Genomic DNA, 24,567 nt, shown 5'->3' with positions numbered 1-24,567 from the left:
TTAGAATAAGAGGCTGAAAGGCAATGTTGTGATAACCTTTTCTGATCCACCGTTTCATTAGAAGAGCGTTTGCTGCGTAGCAGGCCTGAATCCCACCTTTTGGGAGGCAGAAGCCCTTCAGGAATAGGATGCAGTGCGATGGGCCAGCTGCTTGCTTGCATAATTGTCAGCAAGAGGAGGAACCTTCTTTTAGTGTGTCAGCATGGGTTCAGTAGGGTTAGAAACCCTCAACCCTATACAGGCTGGCACAGCAATAGTTTAATGAGGAATATATCCTTCACCCTTTTTCACCAAAGTGTCGGTAGTTGGGATGGTGGTTCCGCATTTGTGGAAGCAAGAGCAGACACTGAACTGTCACGGCTATACCAGTATGCAGAATATTTCCAGTGTTTCATGATTAAAATGGAGCTGCTTGGGTTTTGTTTTTTGGGTTTTTTTTGGTTGTTTTTTTTTTTTTTGTTTATCTATTTATTTGTTATAAACGCATCAAGGTTTTTCCTTCATCCCCTTCCATTACAATACATTGAAGTTCCTTGGAAGGGGTTGCAGTGTGGAGGCATGGTTAGCAAACGTGAGCAAAATCCATTTAATTTGTTAACTTTTCCAGTCTCCCTTAGTCTCTCAGTACAGAAGCTGAAGCATTTTACAATTACAGAACATATTTGCCCATCTTTCAGGTTTCGAATGAGGATGGTCATAATACCTTCTGAATGAACACAATGACTTGGAAGTATCCCAAATTTAGGGAGATGAGTGCTTCTGCAGGTGTGCTACGTTTTTTGTCTGCCAGCAGGCATAACAGCAAATCAAACTGATTTGAACCTGGATCTTCTCTTGCTTTGAAATCAGAAGTCATTCCTTTGAAGCATACGAGGGGCTGCATAAACACAAAACAAGTAGCTTTGGCACTAGGGCTTTGGCTGATGCTGCTGTGTAGAGAATCCCTATGGAACCCAACCTGGCAGGGCAGGGTCCCATGCTGAGCAGCTTTGCTTCATTTGCCTGAATCTTTTTGAATTTCGTAGTTATAGGAACAAGGAAAAATTGCTGCTTTCTTCTGCCTATGTAAGTTAAGAAATGGAGGAATTGATAGGGTCTCTGCTGTGTCAGCTGCTGATTTTTACAAAATATATCAGAACTTTGAGGCTTTGATTCCAACGCTAAATTTGGTTAAGGTTTGCCAGTGGGTTTAAAAGGAGGGTGGGAATAGGGGCACAGGCAGGCAAGATAATCCATAAGTGTCCTTTCTTTTGGATTAAGACCAGAAATAATGCTCCTGTTTGGGGAAAAAAAAAAAGTACTGAAGTGCTGAAGTTCAACATGTAATTGAGCTCTGTTGTGAATAGGGAAGAACTGATGTTGAAAGAGCAGAGGGTAATCACTTTCGATGGATCTGGGACCCTTTGCTGAAACAGAGAGTTTAGGGATTCATTATTGCAAGAAGTAAGAGATTGGTCCATGGGGACGATTTTTGAGCCTAAATGCATCCTGCTGTTTTCTCACTTCTTGCAACAAAAGAATATAGAGAATCCTGATTTCATCTTTGCTGGCTTGTTGTAAATTAAGTCCCCCTTGTACAGGGAATTCATGTAGTAACTTCACACTGTGTGAAATAAATTTGAGTTCTGAAGAAAATAAAGCATGGTAGTTTAGGTTTTGCTCCCTTAGTGAGTAATCAGACAGTGTCCTCAGGGTTGAAGCAAAAGCGTGTGAGCAAACTGGGTTACCTCCTGGCCAGGGCATGGTAATGTTGCAAGGGCTAGCAATAAGGGATAAACATGGGTTAAGAAGTGTGCTGGTGAACATGGAAAATCCTGCAAATAACGAAGTTTAGTCCAACAGAGATTAAGTATTTATTTTGCATTCTTTGCTTTTAAAGAAGAAAAATCATCACGAAAGAAATCTCATTTTGAATGTAGATCTCACAGTCCTCAGAAGAGTAACCACTGAAGTTTAGCCAGAAAAAAAATACTATTATTTCCTCTTGAGGATTAGATTCTTGAGATACTCATCAATGCGTGCAAGAATATTACATCACTGTCCTCGGGGAATAACCATTTCAATCTTTTTCTGTGCCATTCTGTAAAACGCTCAATGAGAATGAACCAATTCCCTGAATGAAATCTCAGTTTCTCTGGCCTTTTCCCTGCTGAAGAATCCTATAAACACAAAAAAGAATTAAACAGAATAGAGGAAACAAAGTTGCACTTTTTTATTAAACAAAAATAAAAATAAAAATCCACGACTTGCTATTTACATGGCACTCAGTCAGGAAAAGAAAAAAAAAAAAAAAGAAAAGCAAAGTGTCATTTGCATTTTTAAGTGCAAACAAGGTTAAAAAAGTGCTGTCAGGATTTTCTCCTGGCACCCAAGCGATGAGCAGTTAGCCTTGTGCTGGCAAACGTAAGTAGTATGCAGAGTTGTAAAGCTCTTTTTTTAATTGCATCGCTACACTGGTCTGGTTTAACTTAAGGCCCTGTATGTGTTGGTTCACTGTTTTTGTGAAGAGACCTCAACGGGCATCTTCATCTGTTTGATTCGCATTTCTCCTGGTATGGTCTGAGGCTTCTGCATCTGGGAATGTTTATCTTGTGGAGTCTGGACAGTGGTGCTCAGTTTTAGAGACACCATATGTCAGGTTTCCGTATGCGCGGCAGACGACTCGCAGACAGGAGGGAGCTTTATGTTTCAATGCCTCGAACAAGACACTCGCCGATGGGCTGCCCGGTAGTTTGGCAGTTCCACAGTGTTAAAAGGAAACAGAAAAACCAGCTGGCAACCAAGCACGGGTTACACCCCACTTCTGCTGGGTTTTTAAGTGTAATAGTGACATAGTCTGTTAGGGACAGGAGGGAGAGGGTCTTCAGTCCTGCAACTTCTCGTGCATGGGAGGTTGACTGTGCTGACTGCTCTGTCTTGATATCTGTTGGGACAGTTGATCCAAAGAGGGCTGTTTTTTTTTCCCCAAAAGATAGGCTACAGTTCAGACAGGATTGCCGAGTGGGTTCCTGGCACGTAGGTGACAGGCAGCTCTGTGCGACTGTTAAAAACACGTGATGGAGGTTTGACTTGTAATGCAGTAACCATTGCATGTTAAAATGAATAGGCATCACAGTCAGCCATAAGCGGCGGTTCCACGGAGATGTAAATGTTGTGCGTTTACGTACGTGCACCACCATGATCTGCATCACAAGAATCATCACAAGTCTGCAGTATGCTTTAAATTACCCGTACACCTCAGCCCCTGCAAATATTTTAAATATAGTAAGAAAGTTGATAGCTATCATTTGGTATCTGAGCCTCTCATGGCTTGAATTAAAATTGGAAATCTTGCTCGGAGGTGGTTGAAGTCGTCAGGAAGCCCAAGCCCTTGACTGGCAGTGGCACCGGTCATTCTACCTGCAATAACAGCTGGTGGTAGAGATCTGTGGTCTTGGGAAATTTGTTGGAAGCCTCAAACTCTTTTCCTGGCAGTACAGTGTGCACATCATGGAAGTCACCCGTTGTGTTTGGCAGATGGAAGAGAAAAAAACAAACCAACCAAACCAGAAAAATGATTTGGTTTGTAATGTTAGTTATCCTTTCTCAGTGCATCTTTTGGTGAATGTAGAGTGGGACGTGGCAGCAGTGGTAAGGGTCAAGTTCACAGTCACACTGGAAGGCGCCAGGTTTCTAAGGGTTAAATCTGCCAAGTTTTATGAGCATCAGCTTGAATTCTGAAGCACCTTCAGACATGAGAGACTACTCCTACAGGCTTCAACAGTGCAAATAAAGAACTGTGTGTTCTTTTGGGGTTGGTGAACATCCTCAGACACAGTTTTGCTTGGGGTGAATTTACTGAACTCATTCCTGTCTTGACAGGGGGAATGTTAGTGATGCCAAGGATGTTGCCTCTAGAGACAATGTGCATCGAGGCTTTCTGAGTGAATGTAGCCATGGTGCTGTGAGGTCTGTGTAGAAGCATCATGCTGTAGGTTTCTTTATTTTAAATTTCTTCATGTTAATGTGTCCGTGTAAATTAACAGGATCTTGCAAATAAGTAAAAGATGTTTCCCCATAGTGTCTTTATTATCTCATGATACCAATAGATTTACAGTAATACCAGGGAAAAGCTCTCTAAGAAATGAAACTTTCAATGTTTTATCCAGCAGCAGAGTAAAATTTGATCAACAACATGTTCTGGAAATGTGCATTTCGATGTGCTGATTATACCTCTTGGTTGGAATCTTCGTTTTAGAAAGAAAAGCTAAGCAAAACCTATTGAAAGGAAATGTAATGTGGTCTGGAATGGCAGTTCCTTCATACATCTGTCCATTGGAGGTCACTCTTCCCTCCGATTGATTTATACCTTGTAGCAGACATCATTAGAGAAGCAGTGAGATTTCACCTTGTTTAGCTGCTAAGAAGGAAATGCTGCTGGGTTTTCTCGGGGGTGTGCTGTTGAGTAGCGTTGATTAAAGTTGCTAGCACTGGGAATAGTAAAAGAAATGAGAAAGCATAGTGAAAGCAGAAGAAATCATGACCAGCTATTGCTTTCTACCAGTCAGTCCCATTAACCTTTCCACAGGCAGCACCCTCATGTCAGATGTTAATGAGTTTTGGATCAGAACTCAGCTACAGCACTAGATGAGTTGTGATGTTGTGGGGAGAAGCAGTTAGATCTGAAAATTCAGAGAAGAGCTTTCAGTAGTTCACTTAGATTCCCAGAAGATGAAAACAGGAATCCTTTAAGTCATACAAAGTCACAATCCTTTCTTTAAAAGTCAGGCTGCTTGAAATAAAAAATGAAGAGCTTAAAGCATTGGTTTCATTGGCGAATTTAGGACTTCGTGAGGCTCTCTGTAATCAACTTGAAACTAGTAGGACTAGTGTAGTACTCGTTTTCTGCATTGTTGGCCCAAAAATATCACTTTCTGAAGAGAAGATGCTATTACTATTAAGATGCACATTTTCAAAATGTTTAGCATTCTGTATGTTCCTACAGTTGTAGTCAGATAATGGTTCTTTTTCCCACCCTTCTTGCCCGCCCTTTTTTTCCTTTTCTTTTCCTTTTCCTTGAACTGGCTTTTAACCAAACCTCACAGCGAGAATGCTTCTGTACTTGATGAAGAGAGGAGTAAGTCAGGCTCTTTTTTTACTCTTATTTGTATGTTTGGAAGTACTATTGGAATATGATAGTGAGTTGTTACTGTTGACGTCTGTGTGTAAGTAGGCTGTGGGTGCGGTAGGTCCAGTTCTGAGCTTGATGACAGTGCTGCAAGGGCTATAGTGAAAATCTGGGCTTCTCTTCCATTTTTAAAGCTCCACGGTAGGCATGGAAAGGTAACTGTTATTTCCATGGGCTTTAATATATTAATTTTATTAAAAGAATAGTTGCATTACTACTTTGCTGTGTGAGGAAAAAGAGAGGTATAAAATTAACAGATACTACTCAGTACGCTATGCCGGTCTTTCCGCTCCACTGTTCTGGCAGCCTTGTCTTGCTGTCAAGACGCTGCTCATGGAAACAGTATTCCAGTGTCATTACTTGAGTATACGCTGGGCCTAGACTACACTGAATATTATTAAAGAAGCTCTGCCAAGTTACAGTAGTGAAAGATGAGAAAGTTAGACTCATGTGCATCCTAAGTTCAAATAGGAACTAATAAGGCCCTTCCCAGATGTGTAGAAATTACATAGGTGCTGTCATAGGAGCAGCTGAAGGGAAAGGAGAATAGTTGTCCTCATTATGAAATAAATGATGGTCTGAAAATCTGAGAGAGAAATTACCTAATCATTGTTTCTTCACAGATATATCCCAGTGAAGTTGCTCATATGCACGTCTCTCCATATGTGCATGTTAAAATAGAAAACTCTCCTGTAGTGTTCTAGTTTTTGGTAGTAAGACTGTCTTGTCATTCCTAATATTCCTGCTTAGACCCAGAAAATCATGAAACCTGACTAAAGAATGTGTGGCCAGTTTTAGGTAATCTTTAATCAAATTTATAGATACTCCACAGGAAAGTGTGTTGAAGTTGCCCTGGATGTTTAAACTGCTCCTTGGAAAAGGTAACTCCAAAGCTTATGACAGATTTTAAGCTATTTTTATTTTTGTAACAGATATTTATAAAGCTATAATTTAGGAATTGACTCTGGATTAAATTTATGTGCACCTTTTCAGTGAGAAATCAAGCTGGAAATTGCTGGTGAACGAAATTACTAACAACTCCTGGTTTTGAGAGGCTTCGAAGCATAACAGGAGTAGCCTTTCTGGTTTCCTAAATTCCTTCAGACTTCAAAGGAGCTTTTTTACTGATTTGGGTTTGGCTTTTTAGGCTAACATGCACTCCAGTTCTTTATGTATTTGAACTTTGTGTACATCCTCAGAGTTGGGTCTGTTGTAGGGAGCTTGGAGCATTTATATTGTAACAAGTCCTCTCTTATCCTTTCTGTTCACGTAGGAATAGTATGAAATTCAGGGTTTATGTGGCAGTCTCGCAAAGGTCCCTTTGAGCTTGGTGGCAGCCTCTGCTGTAAGAGAGGTAAGTGAGATGCCCAGGTTTAGTAACCTGCCCCAGGTCACCCAGCTAGCCATTGGTGAGGACACCCTGCCCCGCTGCAGTGGCCACAAGGCTAAGTGTGCTGTTGAGTGGAGTCTTTACACGCAAAGATTGTTTGGAACTTGCATTATTTCTAGAGCTATAACATACAAAATACCCTATGAATGAATGAATACTGGGTGCTCGTGACAAAGAGCTCTTGCTGTCATTGTAGTGACACAGTTGGACTTTTTTTGCCCAGGAGGAACATGTGGATGAAGCCGCACATTTCTAAATGCCATTGAATGAGCAGCGCCAGCGTGATGCTGTGGGTGCGAATAGCACTGTTGATGTACACGCTGATTTGCGCACACATTTTGAGAGCGTCTCTGCATCTGTTTCTGAAATGGCTAAGGAGGGAAGAACCAGGGAGTTTCCCTGGACAGAGGAAGAAGAGGTTATGGAAGAAGCATGCTGCAGAGGAGGCTAGGGGCTTCTAAGGAAGTTCCAGCTGGCCTCCGTCCTCCCCTTCCCCACTCTTCTGTCTGAGTCTTGGAAGTCCCTTCTTCTCTGGCAGCCACATGAAGCATGATGCTTTCTTCACAGTACACAAGAGGGGAAGTCAGGCGAGGCTGGCTTGCGCAGAAAGTGGTGATGGGAATCTTTTCTGCTTTGTTTCTTTTCTTGGCAGCGTAAGTCATTACGTGTAGGTGACTGATGCTGTAGAGGCTTAGGGCAGGCTGTGTGTGTGGGTAGGTGTGAGCGGGGGGCAGGGCTGGTACTAGTACAAAAAAGAAGGCAGACGCTGCCCTAAAAACGTGAGAACAGCTGGTCTGTAGAAGCTGTCTGTTCTGGCCCGGGGCGAGTGGATAAGCCTGTAAGTCTAAGAAAACGAGATATTGTTTCCTTAGGGAAGTTTGCTTAACTAATATACTTAATTTGCCAATGGTTTTCTTTAAATTAGAGTTACGATCCTTTGCCTGATTGCTTCAAGATGTATTTTTGTTTTTTCCTGCAAGGACTCTTAAATCCCAGGAGAAGCCCTTCATGCATCTGTTCTGGCTTCACTAGAGATAGTGATGGGTGACCGCTGTGATGCTGTAATTAGAGATGGCTGCTTGGTTAATAATGACACCTGTGTCCCCTGGTGACACCTTTTTACTGTGAGTGGTTAAATGCAAAATAAATGCATCCATTCAACATTCTGAAAATGTTATTCAGAGCTTGTTTTCCCAGGAAATAATATAATTCAGCAAAGTCTCAATTTGAAAAGATTAGAATAGGCATGTGAGTACTGAACTTTTCAAAACAGTCACGTTCAGAGTGCAAACCTACCCTTTAAGACAAAGCATGTTAGATATATACTTTTTATGTTAGGTATCCTCATATGTTAGGAAAGTTAAGACGGAAGCAAAGTGCACAGTGCCAGCCTAGCCTAGTTCACAACAGTAAATCCAAAATACTCTTTGAAATTATTACTGGTGGCTCACGTGGTTGTAACTAAGAATGGGAATTTGGTAAACATGTTTCACAATTCACCTCTTGGAACTTTCCAGAGTCTTAACAGTGAAATACCAACCAGAAGATTTCACAAATTCTTTGTTATTCAGTCTCGGCAACTAAAATTTGCAAGTAACATTCTCATCTGTGCAAACACAGCAGTATGTTTTGTTATTGTACCGGGCTTCATCTCCTTTACTGCTCAGTTAAAGCTTGTTTAGCTTGCAGATTAATTAGCTATATGTCTGAAAATTTGAAAGAAATAGAAACAAAAATGAAAAAGCTACTCTTACAAATGTGTCTTAGGATGTTTAAGACACTTTATTTTTGGCAAATCCATTACTACTAGTAATAAAGGTTCTGCAGCTGGGACTATGTTACCTGTTCCATTAATGATCCATCATGAGACAGGCTAAGCAGACTCATTGTTGTGAAGGCTTTATTATCTCCATGTTTTCCTGGCTGAGCTGAAGACATCTTAAAATAACAATATTAAAACCATAGTGCTTTCAGAAAATTTATCTGATTTCTTTCAGAAAAAAGGGTTTTTTTAGATTTGAAGCTACCATTAGTCATACCCTGTGCCACTGTTAAGATTAACAAAAAAACCCAAAACAAAACCTAACAAACAGACTCTATCAGAAAGGTCAATGTTGTCTTACCCCAAAACTCAGTGGACTAATAAATACATTTCACCTGTTGTAAAGAAGAACTTCTGTCCAGTGTAATTCAATCCATGGTGTTTCAGGAGAATTAATTTAGCCTAAGGAAATCAGATTGAGGATGATGGCGCAGCACTGTGCTACTGTCACCACAATTGGTTCATTTTTGTTAAAGCTCAGCCACCGCAGCTGCCTTGCTGGAGCACTGCAGGGACAGAAAGCTCCATCCACCCCAACTCTGCTTCATCTGTCATGAGGCTGTGGCCATAATGCTGCTTTTGGGGACAGTGGGGATGTTTGTGTTGTCGCTTAAAAAAAAAAAAAATCTGCTTAAACCCCTGCTATTTTGGTGCTTAGAATAATTTATTTGTGAAAATGTAAAACCTGTATTTCCAAGAGCTATTTTTGCCACTACATTAAACATACAGACTGCTAAGGGCCTGCTGTTACCTTAATTTATGTTGTAACATCTAAGTTCTTTTACACAGGATCTTGGGAAATCATCATGGATTAAGTTCATGGTTTGGTGCAAGTGCAATGAATTATGTGCATCCAGTGAAAATTATTTTAACTGCCTCGTGAAGGATAAAATTTCAAAATACTCAGTACTGATCTAATACTACTCCTTTAAAATTACCAGCCTGTTCGCCACATGTTTGAGGGATAGTTCCTGTTGTAAAACTGTGTGACCTCACATATTACTACTTTCTTATGTATTTTACAAGAAGGTTCTGACCACTGCATTTTCTTAAGTGCATGATCTTGCTGGTGTGTAAAACACCAGTCTGGGATTGTTTAGCAGACTGAGCTCTTCTTGGAATTTAGAGGGAAAATAATTTTCTGAGTCCTAAATAATTATAGATGGGAGCTGGCTAGAGCAGCTCATCTCTGGGTGGGCAGGTTTGTGTCTCATACCTCTCAATTCTGCCCAAGTCATTTATTTGGAGTTAATCATATCACTCCATCTAAATGTCTTAGTAGAAAGGAAAAAATGAGCTTTCATTCCTGCTGTTGCATTGAGATTGTTCACAAAGGACGTGTTGGATTTCCAGCATGTAGGCATTTCAGTGGAGACAGCAGGTTCCAGAAACCTCCATACCTCTCACTGGATTTCATTCCAGTATTTACATGGGACTGAGCACTCCTGAATATCTTGGTGGGGAGTTGTTTCTGTACGGCTGGTGAGACCAGCACAGGGAAATGTTCTTTCTTCCTGTGCATTTTGGGTGTGTTTTGAATACAAGCTTTACCAAAAGCTACATTTTGAAGTCTTTCTGCTTTCCAGATGTCCTTCCTCTGCCCTCTCCTTTCTTGGGTGGTTTTGAATGCTTTTCAAGAATCAGCCAGGATGGCCCTCCAGTGATAAAAATGCAGGGAATGGACAACGAGATCGAGTTAATTATGTTTCTGTTCCTTTCATTCCTTAAATATATGTGCCTGGTGACAAGAGTTAAGTAAGAGGCAAAAATAAATGTAGATGTTTCTTGTATGACAGCATGTTGGTGATGGGTTTCTGCCATAGATTTCGGGTCTGGACCTTCTGCACCAAACTGAGCTTTCTCAGATTTTGGTGACCAATAAATTGGTCTTGGAGTCATGAGAAAATGCACTCAGAAACTTGGAGCTGTGCCTGAATACTCCCAAAGAAGAGGTGCAATTCAAGCAATACGTGTAAATGAAGGCTACCACATATTCACGTTTTATGGTCTCTTTTTTGCTTTGCTGGAGGAATGAGTGCAGTTTAAATGGAGCACACTGTTGATGCCAGATTCTCTCTGTTGATGCCAGTGGCCAATTCCTGGTACAAAGAAAGAAAAACACTACTTCAGCGTTGCTTCATTGTTGCTGCAGGTAGATATTGGGTGAAATGGCAGAATCTTTCACTGAGATACCAAGAAGGGGAAAGTAGCGGTATCAGATAGCGTTGCTGTGCTCCGAGAGGTCCAAAAGACTAACCTGGCTGCAAGTGCAGGCCCAGCTGTTCTAGCTGGGGGTGTAAAGGAGCCTGCCTGGCTCCGCAGGACCCAACGTCAGCCCTCCCTGCGGGTTCTGCTGAGTGTCACCAGTGTCCTGGGGAAGCGTGTCGCTGCGGGGATGGTGGTGGTGGGGTTCTGCAGCCAGTGACCATCTACTGTCGGAGAGACTCTGCTTAGGAATGAGCTTGAGAAGGGAGGCAATCCTTAACTACCATCTGAACCCTTTGCACAGGAAAGGCTTGTAGATGAAAGGACTGAGTTTATATTCAGACCCTCTCAATAAGATATTAACTACACAAGAGGAGCCGTGACATATGGGCCAAGTTCCACGTTTTCAGAGCATATTTCAGAACTAATTGTGCTGACAAAATTTTATAAAGAGCAGCTCCAGACTCTTTTCTTTCTGGCAACAGTCGGTTCTGGCTGCTCACTAGCAGATGAACGTGCTTTTCTGGTTTTATTATTTTGGGCTTGGCTCACATGCTTACTGTACAGATGACGGGGGGGGAGGGGTGTGGGGCACGGAGAATTACCTACATTCATTAACCAGGCTTAAAATACTTGCAACAGTCAACAGCTTCTTAACGTGTTGCCCCGAGTGCCTGGGGAGTCGAGAGGGGGAATAGCAATAGGGTTAGATAAGGAGAGGCGGGAGCGAAGCCTGGAATAGGACCCAGGCTGTGTTGTTGTTTGGAGCCAATATAGATGGCTGTCCACGATCCAGAGGGCTGAGGTCTAGTCTGTGGAGAATTCCGACATGGTTTAGTCTAGACTAAACATTTTTGGATGCACTGAGTCTATTGCTCTTGCTCAGACTCCTCTGCCAGGGACTAATTGGAGCTGATGATCACCTATCCATGAGAATTGTGAATTCCATTTGGAAGGTGCTTTTTTTCTTCTCTGTGTTTTGGTGGTTTTTGGTTTTGGGGTTTTTTTTTGTTTGTTTGGTTGTTTTTTTTAAAGCATTTTACAGGTTTTGGCAGGAGGGTACTTTTGGCTCTAAAATGACAAAAATACTTTCAGCATAGATTCAGGTATAAATGTTAATATTCTCCAAATTCCTTGATTTTAAAGTGATACCAGTTGCAAACAAACAAAAATCTACCTCTCTTTCCAATTTGGTTAACCAAACGTTACTTTCTCTATTTCTTTCTTTTCAGACTTAAAAAGCTCTTTGCTCCAGGCCTTGTAATAAGGAAAGCATTCTTTCATTCTTGTTTTGGTAGGAGTTCATTATATGTTTTTCCCACAAAATTTGCCTGTCATGGTAGAGTGATACGGGTGGGGTTTGCAAAGTACTTGCCCTCAGCCTGATGTTTCTCTCATTTAAGTCAGTGGGATCAGTGTTAGCCTGACTCTGGGCACGTTTGAAATCTCATTGTTGTTCAGACAGTTTGTGTTCATTCATTTTTTTTAGAATTCACTTTGTGTGAATGGACCTTGAATGCTTTTAGTTCATACTGAGCTATCAGCATGCATTGACAGTGTGAACAAAGGGAAGGCGCTATATAGTGTAATATAATGAATTTTAGGAATTATTGTGGATTTGCTTTCAGTTTTATGAGGGGATATGAAGCATCTTCTTCTTTTCTTATCTTCAACCTTGTCAGGGAAGGCATAGGAAGAAACCTTAAGGGCAGATATTTTAATGGTTGCCAGTCAAACAAAGGGCTTTTTTGAGAAGCAATATCAAAAGGCAGTCATTGTTAAAATTAAGGGGGCTTTAATTAGTTTTTTGTGTGTGTTTACATAATGCTAATTCAGAAGCAAAGAGATTTTGTAAAAGCTGTGAAGGTTTTAATAATGCAATTTTAATCAGTATACCTTTCCAAATTCTTTTAAAATCAAAACCAGATCCAGAAGTAGTGGCCAAGGGAGCTGCAGAACTGGTGAAACACTAAGAACCAGAAACTTTGCAAAGGAAGGCTACTATCACATAAAGATCTTCAAGCTGCTGTCTCATGAGACAGTACTTATAAGAATAAGGTAGCCTTCCTGTGATTGGTATGAGATGAAAAGTTGCTGTGGGACCAGATGTTTGTGTAAAAATAGTATCAAAGCTAACATGAAATCACTTGCTGTTAGTAAAAGAATTGGTAGGTAAGCATGATACAGTATTTGGGACTTCAGTAGCCCGTGCATCTGTTGGAATCCAGGGTTGCTATTTTAAGTCTGAATAGTTTTCTCTGAGAGGACCAGACTTCGCAATATACAAATCTCTCTGGATGCAGAAATCCACCTGAAGCTGGTAAAAGTGTAAGGGCTGGGAGTAAAAGATCTAATAATCACCGTTGCATATGTTACTGTAAGAATCAGGAAATTATTGTCTTCTCTTTGTGTGGTGAAGTTCGTTTCAATACTCGTTCTGAAAGTTATAGCTCAGCTGTCTGGCTGAATGAGAAGAAATGCAGACTGCAAGGAAAGATCTCCTTGCTTACTCATGGCTTCATAATTTCTATGGTCAAGCCTGTTATGTCATGGGTCTGTTAGTTCTGGCTCCCATTTTGTCACAGCTGTCATACAGCTTTATGCTTGACTCCTCTGTCTTGTCAGGAGGAAAGGCTCCCTGAGGGGCACTGCTGCAAGGCTGCTTCTCCCTTAGAGCACTGTGAAGTAATAAGGAGGACATGAAGTAGCACTGGCAAGGATTTTGTCATCAATCTGAGCAGCTTTGCCAGCAAGAGCTCTGCTTCTTTGTTTGTTTGCAGGTTTTTTATTCACATTCCTGCTCCTTCCTTGCAGGTTCTACAGACCAGTCTTTTAATGCTGCCCACCAATTTCAGAGGAGGATGCTCACTGCTGTTGAGGAAATCTCAATATGCTTTGCATTAATTGTGAACAAGCTTTCAGGAGCAGTTGTAGCAAGACGTAGAACTCCCAAGGTCCCATCTTCCTCTTCTCACAGTCGGAGCTTCTAGAAATCTTGAAGTCTTCCAAGCTTATTTTGGATCTCCTGTAGGGATTTCTACAGGAGTCTTTGAAGCGGTCTGGCTCTTGCAGAGAAATCTTCTCCTGTAGGGTAGTATTCCTGCTTTCTCCTGCCTTGTCTGTGCCCTCTCATTTATTGGAAAGACTTCTGAGAAACTGGCAGCTGACCGACCCTTAACAGGATCAGCTGTCCTCCAGTTCTGTAACCAGGAGTTAGTTGGTTTTTTGCAAGTTATTTGAGAAGGGGTGGATGAGGACTTGGGAGCAGTGCAGTGTTCTTTGAGACAACTACTAGATATTTTTTTTCAGTGGTCTTCAGCAATGCTGACTGTATGATGCTGTCGAAAAGGCTGTGGGATCTGGCAGGAATTGAAGAACTTTTGTCAGCAAGCTGAACTAATTGCTTTCAGTGAGTCCTCAGACGATTGTGATGGTTCGTTGCTCTGTCTCTTGTAAGGTCTTTTAAGTGCTGAGTTTCATGCAACTTAAACTTGTCCACCCTATTTGTTCAGTTTCTTTGCTAAGCCTCCAACAGTGAACTTGAAATTGTAATGCTAACTGTATTTACAGTGCTTAGTGGTTTGTCTTCTTTCCCCTGGGTCTTCGTGTAGGACTTTGTCTTCTTGACATTCCTTCTATACATGAGAGAAATTGTTAAATGTAAGTACATGCAAATAGGAAGTGAGATACAATGAGGATTTTTTGAAAACTGATGCTAATTCCAGTTTCTAGACTATTGTCTATCAGTCCAGACAGCGGTTCCTCTTGAGTCGACGTGTCTCAGTCCTGTGGTCTCTTGACTCACCTTTGTGGGTAGATTTCAGATGCCTGTACTGAACGTGAAAGTCCTAGTAAACAGCTGAGATGTGCTTGTGAGACTGTCTCAGCCATGTCATCTGCCTTCCTCTGCATCTAGAATATTCTACCATCTGTGTCCAACCAACATCAACTCTGAAAGTCAGCAGGTCGGTAGAAAAAAGGATGATATTTAGTGTTGTTCGATGGAGGCTTTTGGCGTGAGGCTGTGGGAAGCACTGTGATGTTGTCAGGCTTTTCCTGCTACCTAGGGAAAGGATTGCGTGGTGGCCCCACAGATGATTGCAGCTCTCTCTTTCAGGGATCAGAGTGATGCAAAAGTTTTGCATGGTGTAAAATTTAGCCATTTGCTCTTGTGAAGGCGAGTACCTGGCTTTTCATTGAATGACAAAAGAAAGTCAAGGTAAAAGGCTACTGTTGTAGTTGAACTTTCTTTTTTTTTATTTTTTAGGAGTCCAAGGCTGATCTGTAAATAAAGCATTTGCACTCACTTGTAAGAGCTTATGCCAGCTGTGTGCCCTCTAATTACATTAGCCCAAGAACTGAGGTGTTAGGAGCATCACCAAGTACTACAGGAGCTGCCAGGAGTGATTTCTTCCAAGCACTGATGCATAATTTCAGCCTGTGCTGAAGTCAAGATGTATTTTAGTGGTAATTCTTTCACTCCCTGCTATGGTGTTACTTCAGTCGTGTCCTTTTAACAAGCAAAATGGAAAATGCTGGAGAAATGCCACATTGAAATACATAATGCAAGGATGGAAAATATTGGGTTCTTACATTGTTGTAAAAATGAGGATATAAAAGACCTAAAAAAATAACCCAGCGATGTTATTCTCAAACAGTAGAAATAACAACCCAAATTATATTTATTAGTATCACACCATTGAAGTCAATGAATTTGTCTTGATTTAGACCAGCAGAGTTTCTTACCAGACACACCAATTACTATTGTATTTACTATTGTACTGTTTTATGGAGAGAGGGCTGTCAAAAATGCAATTGTTGAACTTTTTATTCAACTCATATGCATAATTCCAGTTTATCAATTAACCATAACCATATCATTAATCATAGTTCATAAAATTAAATACAATATATTTAATATAAGAATAATATATAATAAAATAATTCATCATTTTAAGGTGGCTTTTTTGGTGAACTATGCTGGTGAAAAAACACATTTAATGCAAGTTGTACTTGGGAGATGTGCGAAGAATTTTTTCTTAAACAAACCTTGGGTAAAAAAAAGAAGCAATGAAATGTAGAAGAGGCCTTGTCACATGGTTTGAATTTACCTGGTCCACAGCCAGCAACCACAGATTTGATTTGTATACCAGCAGGTCACTGGAGACCATAGCATTTGTATTAAAATGCACTTACCTTTGTTAAAAGGCAGTATATACAGATAGTGTGTGATCAGTTACCAGTTTTAATAGAATTACCCTACAAAAACCAGCAAGAAAGCTGCCGCATGCATTGGTATGTCCTGTTCTGCTGTTTCTTCTATCATTTTTTCTTGATGTTTTTGCTGTAGTTAGATGCATTGCCTATTGTTAGTTCTTCTACAATGATAAAAAGGAGACGTTTTACATCATCATAATAAAACTGAAATACATTGCAACAGAATTAGTCCATGTATTCAAAAAGGGGTTTAAGGAGTCAATAAATATAATTATTTGAACTAATTCCATAAAGGAATAAGACTGACACGCTGCAGAGTATTCATTGGCTCATACTTTTGACTGGCTGCATTACACTTTGCATTGGAGGAATGTACAACTAATTTTAACAGAAAACACACAAGTGGATATTTTTGTAGGAGAAAATTTTGTAATTGGTTAAACCAGACAAAAATAGATTTCCCAAACTGAATATGAAATTCAACACATTTTCCTTGCTTATAATGGACAGATGCTTTAAACACAGAACAGACAGTTTATCAGCAATACTCTGCTGTGAAGTGGTGGGGCAGGCAGTGGGAGGATAGAAGGAATGAACTCAGGTGGACAAATGAAATGGACAAACTGTAAAGGGCTGGATTTTTTTCTTTAGAAAATAACTGCCAAGTAGTTTCTTGACTTAAACAAAAGGGCTAAAGTGAGACATTTTGGTTATATCCTCAACTCAGCTGTCATTGAATCACAGAATAGTCTGGGTTGGAAGGGACCTTAAAGATCATCTAGTTCCAGCCCCTCTGCCACGGGCAGGGACACCGTGGACTAGGATTTAAGTACAAAGCTGTGCACAGCACACTGAAATTATACTACTATGCCTCTGAGGTGCTATTGTTGACAGAGTGTGTGAGCTTTAATATATGGACCAGGCTTTATTTTTTGTACGCAGAAATACAAGGAATTGAACTATATGGAAGCAGAGAGCGAAACCTTCCACCACGGGATTTTGGGATGTCATTCTTACTGGTGGGAAGACTGCAGGAAGAAGGAAGGCAACAGCCCTCTGTGGTACTCAAGCTCACACCACCTGTACTAGTAGACATATTCAGAATCGGACATAAGAGCAGTCATGCGTATGTGGTTTCTGCAGTTCTGCCCCTTGTCCCCTGGGTCAAGCAGGGAGCCTTGGTGCTCTTGGCTGAGTGTCTTGGGGCTGTGGTCAAGCTGGGTGCTGCAGTTGGCAGTTAGTGGTTTGGGTCAGCTCTGGCTTTGCATTTTCTGTTCACTGCCTTGGATTTCCTTTAGCTTCTCTGCTACAACATTTGTGTGCATTATAATAGCTTTATTTGCACAAGCACTGATTGAATCTTTTATTTTACTTAGATGATTTCCCCTTTGACCCATGTCCCCTTCCACCTTGCTGTTCCGGGAACTGATTTCTTTCCTTGAGGCAGTGGTGAGGGAATATTGGCTGTTGTCCCTCTTAAGTCAGAGGCTTTATGTATGCAAAGCCAACGTTCCCTTCTTTTCGCTTTTGTAATCTCCTCTAACATATTGCCAATGTGTACGTTATTTCCATCTGCTGACACTTCCCTACCGCATGTTTCAATTTAGATAATGTGAAAGAAAACAAAGCTCTAACAGTGCTGCTTGATCTGTGCAAGACGGTCATGCTCACTCAGAGCTGTCTGGATGGGGAGGTGTTTCTGCCTGGCTTCAAAGTCACCCAAACGCCGTGTGCTGGGGAGATTGATTTCCAGCTCAGATAGGGTATTACATTTCACTTAAAAGGTTGACCAGAGGGACAGAGGTGGAAAGGGGGATAGTCTAATGGGAGAAGATGGCAAAAGAGGTTAGAAGCGGAGGAGAGGAGAATGAACAAGCCTAGAAAATAATGGATGGAGTGCAAAGGGAAGGAGAGTGCCAGAGGTGACAGAGGAAGCACAAGGATCATCAGAGGCTGCAAGAAAAGAACGGGAAGGGAGAAGCACAGACAGGGAAATAGTAACTTTACAATAGTTAAAATTCTGGAAATGGTGCTTTTATGCGATCCCTTAGATCATGGTACTTCTCCCTGTTGTTATCACAGGCCTCTCCTGTATTAAACTCCTTTCTGTGCCTTTATTGTTTTTATTTATTTTTTTATGTATATTTGAAAGGCAGTATGGTGAATTATCTTCCAAACTGAGCAAACTTAATATCTTAACCCAGAATAAGTCAGAGAGAATAATTTCTCTCTTTTTTTTTTTTTTTTTTTTTTTTTTAATCCATAGCACATTAGTTGCTTATTGGTATTTCTTATTTTGTCTGGTTTTGTCTGTGTCTTTAGCGTTAGAAATTCTTCATAATTTTGCCCTGGCTTTCCATAGGAATGGGGTTAAGCCTACTAAAAGAGAGCAATTGTATATAAAAAAAAAGAGTATCAGGCAAGCATTAGCCTTTTGGGAAAAGGAATTCCAGTAAGGAGCACTAAATTTCAGAATATCATAAAGCTTTCCTTTAAATTGCAAAGTTCTAATTTGAAAGTGATGAAGACCTGGCCCCTGTCTCAACTGGTCAGCTCCCCAAGGACTCTTTTTCATCCTTCAAGCCTGTGACTTTATTCAATTGTTTGATTGTGAAGAGAAACCTTAGAAAAACACCTTTTTATATTGAAATATTTATAGCTAGATATCATAATATTTTTCCAGAAGCCAGCTGATGACAATTAACAGATAGCAGCAGCAGCAGTACATTTCACTTTTACAGAGCAATAACTCATTTCAGGAGCTGTCAAAATTTAAGGCTGATGATAGGATTATTACGGTGGAAAAACTGAGGTGTCAGTTGTGTTATTCCTATCAGGCTGGGAGTGAAATCCTATGGTAGTAATAGCAATCAGGACAGAGTCATTAATGTATTAATAGAGAAACAGTATTTCTCTGTCTCCTCACCCAGCTCTGTCCCTGGCTGTATTTTGATGCTTAGACCACCCAGGCTCTGAGGTGATTGCTGCAGCTGAAGTCTTTGTCCAGTTCCAGAGCATGGCCAAGAGGAGTAAGAGTGACAGAACGAGCTGCAAAATAAAAAAAAACAAACAGTGAAACCTGAAGAGTTTGCTACTGTTTTGTATTCCTGGGATGCAGCCAGGAGGATGAGACTCCAATACTGTGGGAGGGCAGGTGAAGGAGAGTATAAACCTAGAGTTCACTTAGCCGGTCTAAAAAGGAGAAATGCTAGATGGAATGCGAATGGTGATGTATAAAGTGATCAGTGCTTACTTTTTTGTTCTTTCATCCTTTCATAGGTGATGAGAACAAAGACATACCTGATAGAGTAAAAAGGGCAATGGGCTTTGAACAGATGCTGACTAAACATCTGTGGGATGTTTGGGAGCTGACTTAAGCATCATGTAATAAAAAGAAATGCTGAGGTTAGGTTTTCTAACGAGCTGCATATTTTGGTAATTACTAACCATGTCTCAGTCGTGATGTGGAGGACAGTTCAGTCGCAGCTTTAGGGAGTGCCTAAGTGATTTCTGTGGCCTGTGGGTTGAGGGGTGGTTGCTTTCTTTGTCTGGAGTATATAGTGCTCAATTTTACCAGCAGCCAGTGTGAGTAGGGGACTAGGAAAATAAGTTATGTCATTCAGCTTGGCAAATTCTGAGTTTGTGTTAACCAAGGATACAAATTGTTTAGTGTAAGTGATTTTTGTGTTATTAGCGGGATGAGAGTTACGAGTGGGATATGTGAAGTTTACATGCAGCTGCTGTAGGAGAAGCACAGAGATTGGTACGTTGGGACAGAAAGCCCTTTGCATGTTATGTTGCAGAATATTTATGTCATGTGTGGGACTGTAAGAGAACATTAATCTTCATCTGTTTTCCATCCTCTGGCTTCAATCCGTTCTTGCCAAGGGAGGCTGCTGTTGGCATCATCCTGGGCTCTGTGCGGAAGGAGTCATCTTGCATCGTTCCCCAACAGAAAACAATCCATTTGTGCCTTTCTTGTGGGAAGAACAAATTCTGTGGGACTGTCACTGCTTCCCTTTGTTCTGACTTGATGGGGGGGTTGGGACTTTTCTTTTGCATGAATAACCTGAGAGAAGAAATCATTGCTGTCCATGGAAATGAGAGAAAATCGATGCCTGTGTCTTGTGTAAAGGAAAGAGGCAGGAGCAGCAAAGCTGCCTCAGCAGCTCGACTCCTAGCTAGCCTGTCCTGCAGTGTTGTATTGATTGGGCTTTGTCCTGCGAGTGGCGGGGCCTGTCTTCCTTCGGTTTGTGATGGTAGGAATACTCATTTACCAATGCTTGGGTAGTAAAATTGACCTCAGGGGGTTGGAGGAGATCAGTCGATTTGAAAAAAATCTACACCTTACTGAAGTTTGCTGGGTTGAAGCCATCAGATTGAACAATTAACGTGTGTCAGAAAACTGGAGTGCCTCGGTGGGGAAAAAGGGGGTGGGAATTGCTAAAAAAGAAAACATCTTGTTCTCTTGAATGTTTTCCAAGCAGTGTCTGATCTAGTTTTGCAGAACTGTTGTGAGGATTTCTGAAGTAGTCAGCCCAATGAGGGTGGAGAGACCCCAAAACAGTGTAGGGTAGGAGTGGACTGGAATCCATGCCTTGGTGATGTACAATAAAAATTGACAGAAATGTGTCTCTTAGCTGAGTCACCTAGTACATTACCATACAGCTCCAAGTGTTTGTATGTGATTGCAGGTGAACTTGTAGAAGAGTCACTTTCAGTTAGGTAGGAGAGCAAACTGTCGAAAAGCACAAACTCTGTAATCCTTTACAGAAACAGGAACACCATTGCCAGCCTCCTTTTGCTGCTGGATCAGAGCCTCAAATTGTCTTGTGATTTCATGCAGTCTTGCATATACAGCTCTTTCATTCCTAAAAGTTCAGAGCGACTTACTTAGTGGAGATTGTGACAGTATTGTGATTTTTTTTTGTGCGATGTCCAGTTTGAATGGCATGATTTTTTCATTAAATTTGCCATTCACTATGGATTAAGTTGGAGATAAACACAATATAAGACACCTCTAAGAGCAGGCAAGCGTTTTCCAGTTCAATGAGAATGAAGAAAGTCCATTATTGCCATTTATAGTCCAGTCTTTCAGTAGTCTAAATATTGCCATAAGCAGACCCTGAGAAAAGTATCCTGTATTTCAGAGTCTTCAGCTGTTCATGGTACAGAAGCACCTAAGCTGTCTCTGCCTTCTCTAATTTCTTTTGGTTTGGGGTTGCTGAGACAGTGTTTTTGTTTTAGTGGCATCTGAATGAAGTCAAGTGTTGAAGACTTAAGAAAATCCTGCCCAAGAATCACAGATAGTGCTGTAGGGGCTGTTCAGACCTTTTGAATATATTCACTTTTAATACTTTCAGTAGGACTACTTTAGGAAATACCAGCTGTCCCTGTCTTAATTTTTATTTTTCTGTGGACTTTTCATCTTCACATTTAGATTCTTGCCTTCTGAATGTCTCTGCCTTTTTCATACTTCACTCTATGTTTTGATATTTCTGTTGCCCTTGCTATTCTCTACTCTTGTACTCCCTTTCTAGGGAAGTATGAATATTCAAGTGTTAATACTGGAATGATTTTCAGTGCTACAGTTTCAGCTCTTAAACTTGCAGCTTTCCCTTGCTTTCCTCAAGTTGATGGAATCTTCAGTTTGAGAGCAGTCGCATTGATTTTCTGTGTTGATCACAGTACTTATTTAACATAAGAACAGTGGAATTGTGTCTTAAATTTTTTCATTAATCTAGCCGTGACTGAATGGGACAAGGTGCTGAGCAACTGACTGTAGTTGACCCTGCTCTGGGTTGTACTAGAGAACTCCAGAGGTTCCTTCCAGCCTCAGCTATGCTGTGATTTGTGGTGATCTACTTTTGCACCCAGCAGACGGTGAGAAGGTGGAATAAGTGAAGCTTTCCAACCTACTAGGATACTTCAATCTTCTGAAAACAGATATTAAGAATCAGACTTCTCTGTCCTGGACCTCCACAGAAGTCTGCATCTGATGCAAGCTTTTTCTTCCAAAGACATCCCTCCTCAGCCAAGCCTTTCAAGATTTATTGTCAGACAAACGTTCAGTCAAATTCTTCCCTGAATGCTTTTGGTCAACACACGTTCTTTATTAAGTATCCAGAGTAAAACCCACAGTTGTATCATTTCAGCACAGCTCCCCATCATTCTAGTAGAAACATCCAGCTGACACAGATGACACTTTGACAGGATGTAAAAGAAATCTTCATTAGGAGAATACCTACCCTTCTTCATTTGCATTTGTTCTCTTTTTTCATTGTGTTAGTACAGGTTTTTCAGCTTGTTGTTTTAAGAAATGCTCACTTTTTCTGAAGATTAATAAGATTTCTGTATGGTGAGTTTATTTAAAATATTTGAAAATGTAGGACGCACAAGTCTGACTTGAGTCTCATTAAAAGAACTTAGCCAAAAATGGAAAGCCTTTAGAGGCCTATTATAGTGAATTGTAGTAATTAGAAGCATGAATTCTGTCTAACTGCTTCAGTTGATCTGGAATTTTTCCCAAAATCTGCAGAAATTTAAGGACCGACGTCTGTCCAGATAAAACACACTGCTTTGGCTGAACAGTTGACACTGTGAATAAGTACTCTGGTTTCAGGTTCTTTAGAGGGCTCAGCACCTCTGGCAGCAGCAAGAGCAGCACTATCGGGTTGGTCCAACACTGCTTAAGCTTCTGGAGATGCATTGATCGTAAGCACAGATATATAGTTGTGGACACGCCAATGTCTTTCACTGTCAGAGCTGCTGTTACAGATGTGTCCTATGGAGCCAGCAGCTATCGAGACCCCACTGCCATCCATGTGCCTTCTAACCAGGACAGAGAGTATTGGAGGGACTGCAGTGCTGTCTCCGTTAGATGTATATTCAGAATAACATTTAAACAAAATGCTTAGGTAATAGCAGAAACTGTTTTGGCTTTGCCAAGCATATGTATGCTGTTTTAGTTACGTACGTCAGAAGCAGTGACTTGAATTCTTATTATCATCACTTACAGAAAAGACCTGCTTAGCTTTCCAAGGATGAAACAGATTTTACGGGGTCCCCTCCTATAAAGAAAAATCTGTTGTGGTATGTTCTTACGGGTGATGCCTTTTTAAGGGCAGATAGTCTGTGGGATTCTCCAGGAGAATGTAACATTGCTTTTAGTAAAAAAGTTAATTAGGTATTCAAAGGAATAAGAGGGAAGCCAAATTAAACGCGTTACATGCTTATCTTGCCATGATTATGTGTTGCTCTTCACAGTAATCCCAGTCTGTTTTCTATAGGAGAGACTGTTCTGTGAGAGTAAGGTGACAGTTCATAAACCTACAAACAAATGGGTAGTTAGATTAGCAATGGTCAGAAAATGTTTCTGTTTAATCCGGTTCATCTGAGAGAACAGAGTAAAGAGAAGAAATTCATTTTGTGCTTGGATGGCAAGAGATGAGTTTCATCATTGTGCATGGATGGAAGTGAACTCAGCTTTGTGTCACTGCCCTCAGTAGTGGCATGTGGGTTTCTGGCATGTTCACTTAGATTTTCTGAAGGACTTGGGGCTATGTTTTCAAGGACTTGGCAACTACCATTGCGGCCAGAGTTCTGAAGGCGCTGTGAGCAAAGCAGCATCCACTGAGACAGTTCAGCTTGGGTTCTCTTACTTCCCCTGGAGATACGGCCCTCACTGTGTTTCTAACTTCCCCCAGCTGTAAGATGCAATTATCACATATGTGAAACATTTCATATTCCTTCAGTAAATCAGCCTCCACAGACACATACTCTCAGAAACCTTTGGCCTTGTAAATCCTCCTGAAAAAAAACCTACTTTTCTTCCTGTAATAATTTCATACAGGTGAGCAGTGGGAATTAAATTATATCTCAGTCTCCGCTGTGAACCATTCAGGATGGTGAAAAGCTTAGAAACGAATGTCCAACACCATCTGTATTGTAATTTTGAATGTAGTCTCCCCATTGTTCTTGGCACAAGGTTTTAGGTAAATGTTCCCAAAGAAAACAGTCACTTTGTGTAAACTATCTATATATTGTCTGCTTTAATTATAAAAGCATCAAGTGGCATTTCCTTCCCCATAAAATTGCCTAGCCTTATATTGCCAGATGTGGCAATAAGTCATATAGCTGTAAATCAAACCAGTCCCTTTCTTCATCAGACTAAAAGCTCTGATTCTCAAATGCTCTTTGCTATTGCTTCTCCCTCAAAATTAGAAGGTCTTGTTACAAGATGATATGTAAATTTAATCTCCAGTTCTTTCCTCAGTTTTTTTCCAACACTGATAAGCAATCTGAAATGGTGATGTATTACTGGTATTGCGCAGCTCTTGTCGGGAGCTGGAATGGCCTGGAATGGTGCCCTGGAACCGATTCCTGATGTACCGGAACCGTGTCCCTGGCTATATGTATTAGTCTTCTGGCACCTCCTTCCTTGCAAAATTAGCTAGGTTTTTGCTGTGCTGTTTTATGATGTTTTACATAGCGCATACGTTGATGACATCCATCTGTTGATTTACTGTGATTCTGAGACCAATAAAGAGCTGAATATAAAAGCTGGAAGGGTAACTAATCCTTTTGAAACCAGGCACCCACTTGCAAATTCAAGTGACTTTCCATGTAGGATTGTTGGATAGAACAATTTTTCAAGTCAAAATTTAACATGGAAGCCGCATTTCCTATTTTCTAAATAAGAAAGTTATCTTTTACTTCTTGGTCAGTCTGATTTGCTCATTCTGAGCAGAATTTCATTGGATTTTG

The 24,567-nt window shown here is 40.8% G+C and overlaps 1 long non-coding RNA gene across 2 annotated transcripts in view; it reads left to right on the top strand.

Moving 5' to 3' along the window:
• The window catches only part of LOC121084720, an 83,377-nt gene extending 66,462 nt beyond the window's left edge, over positions 1-16,915 (top strand). For both annotated transcript variants that reach the window (XR_005826848.1, XR_005826849.1), the window contains exon 13: positions 16,744-16,915. This is a non-coding gene — a long non-coding RNA (uncharacterized LOC121084720). The remainder of the gene's footprint in view (positions 1-16,743) is intronic.
• The last annotated feature ends 7,652 nt before the right edge of the window (positions 16,916-24,567 follow it).

Source organism: Falco naumanni, chromosome 1, assembly GCF_017639655.2.
Source record: "Falco naumanni isolate bFalNau1 chromosome 1, bFalNau1.pat, whole genome shotgun sequence".
NCBI lineage: Eukaryota > Metazoa > Chordata > Aves > Falconiformes > Falconidae > Falco > Falco naumanni.
Note: the sequence above shows the minus strand (reverse complement) of the source record. Positions and strands in the feature narration are given on the sequence as shown.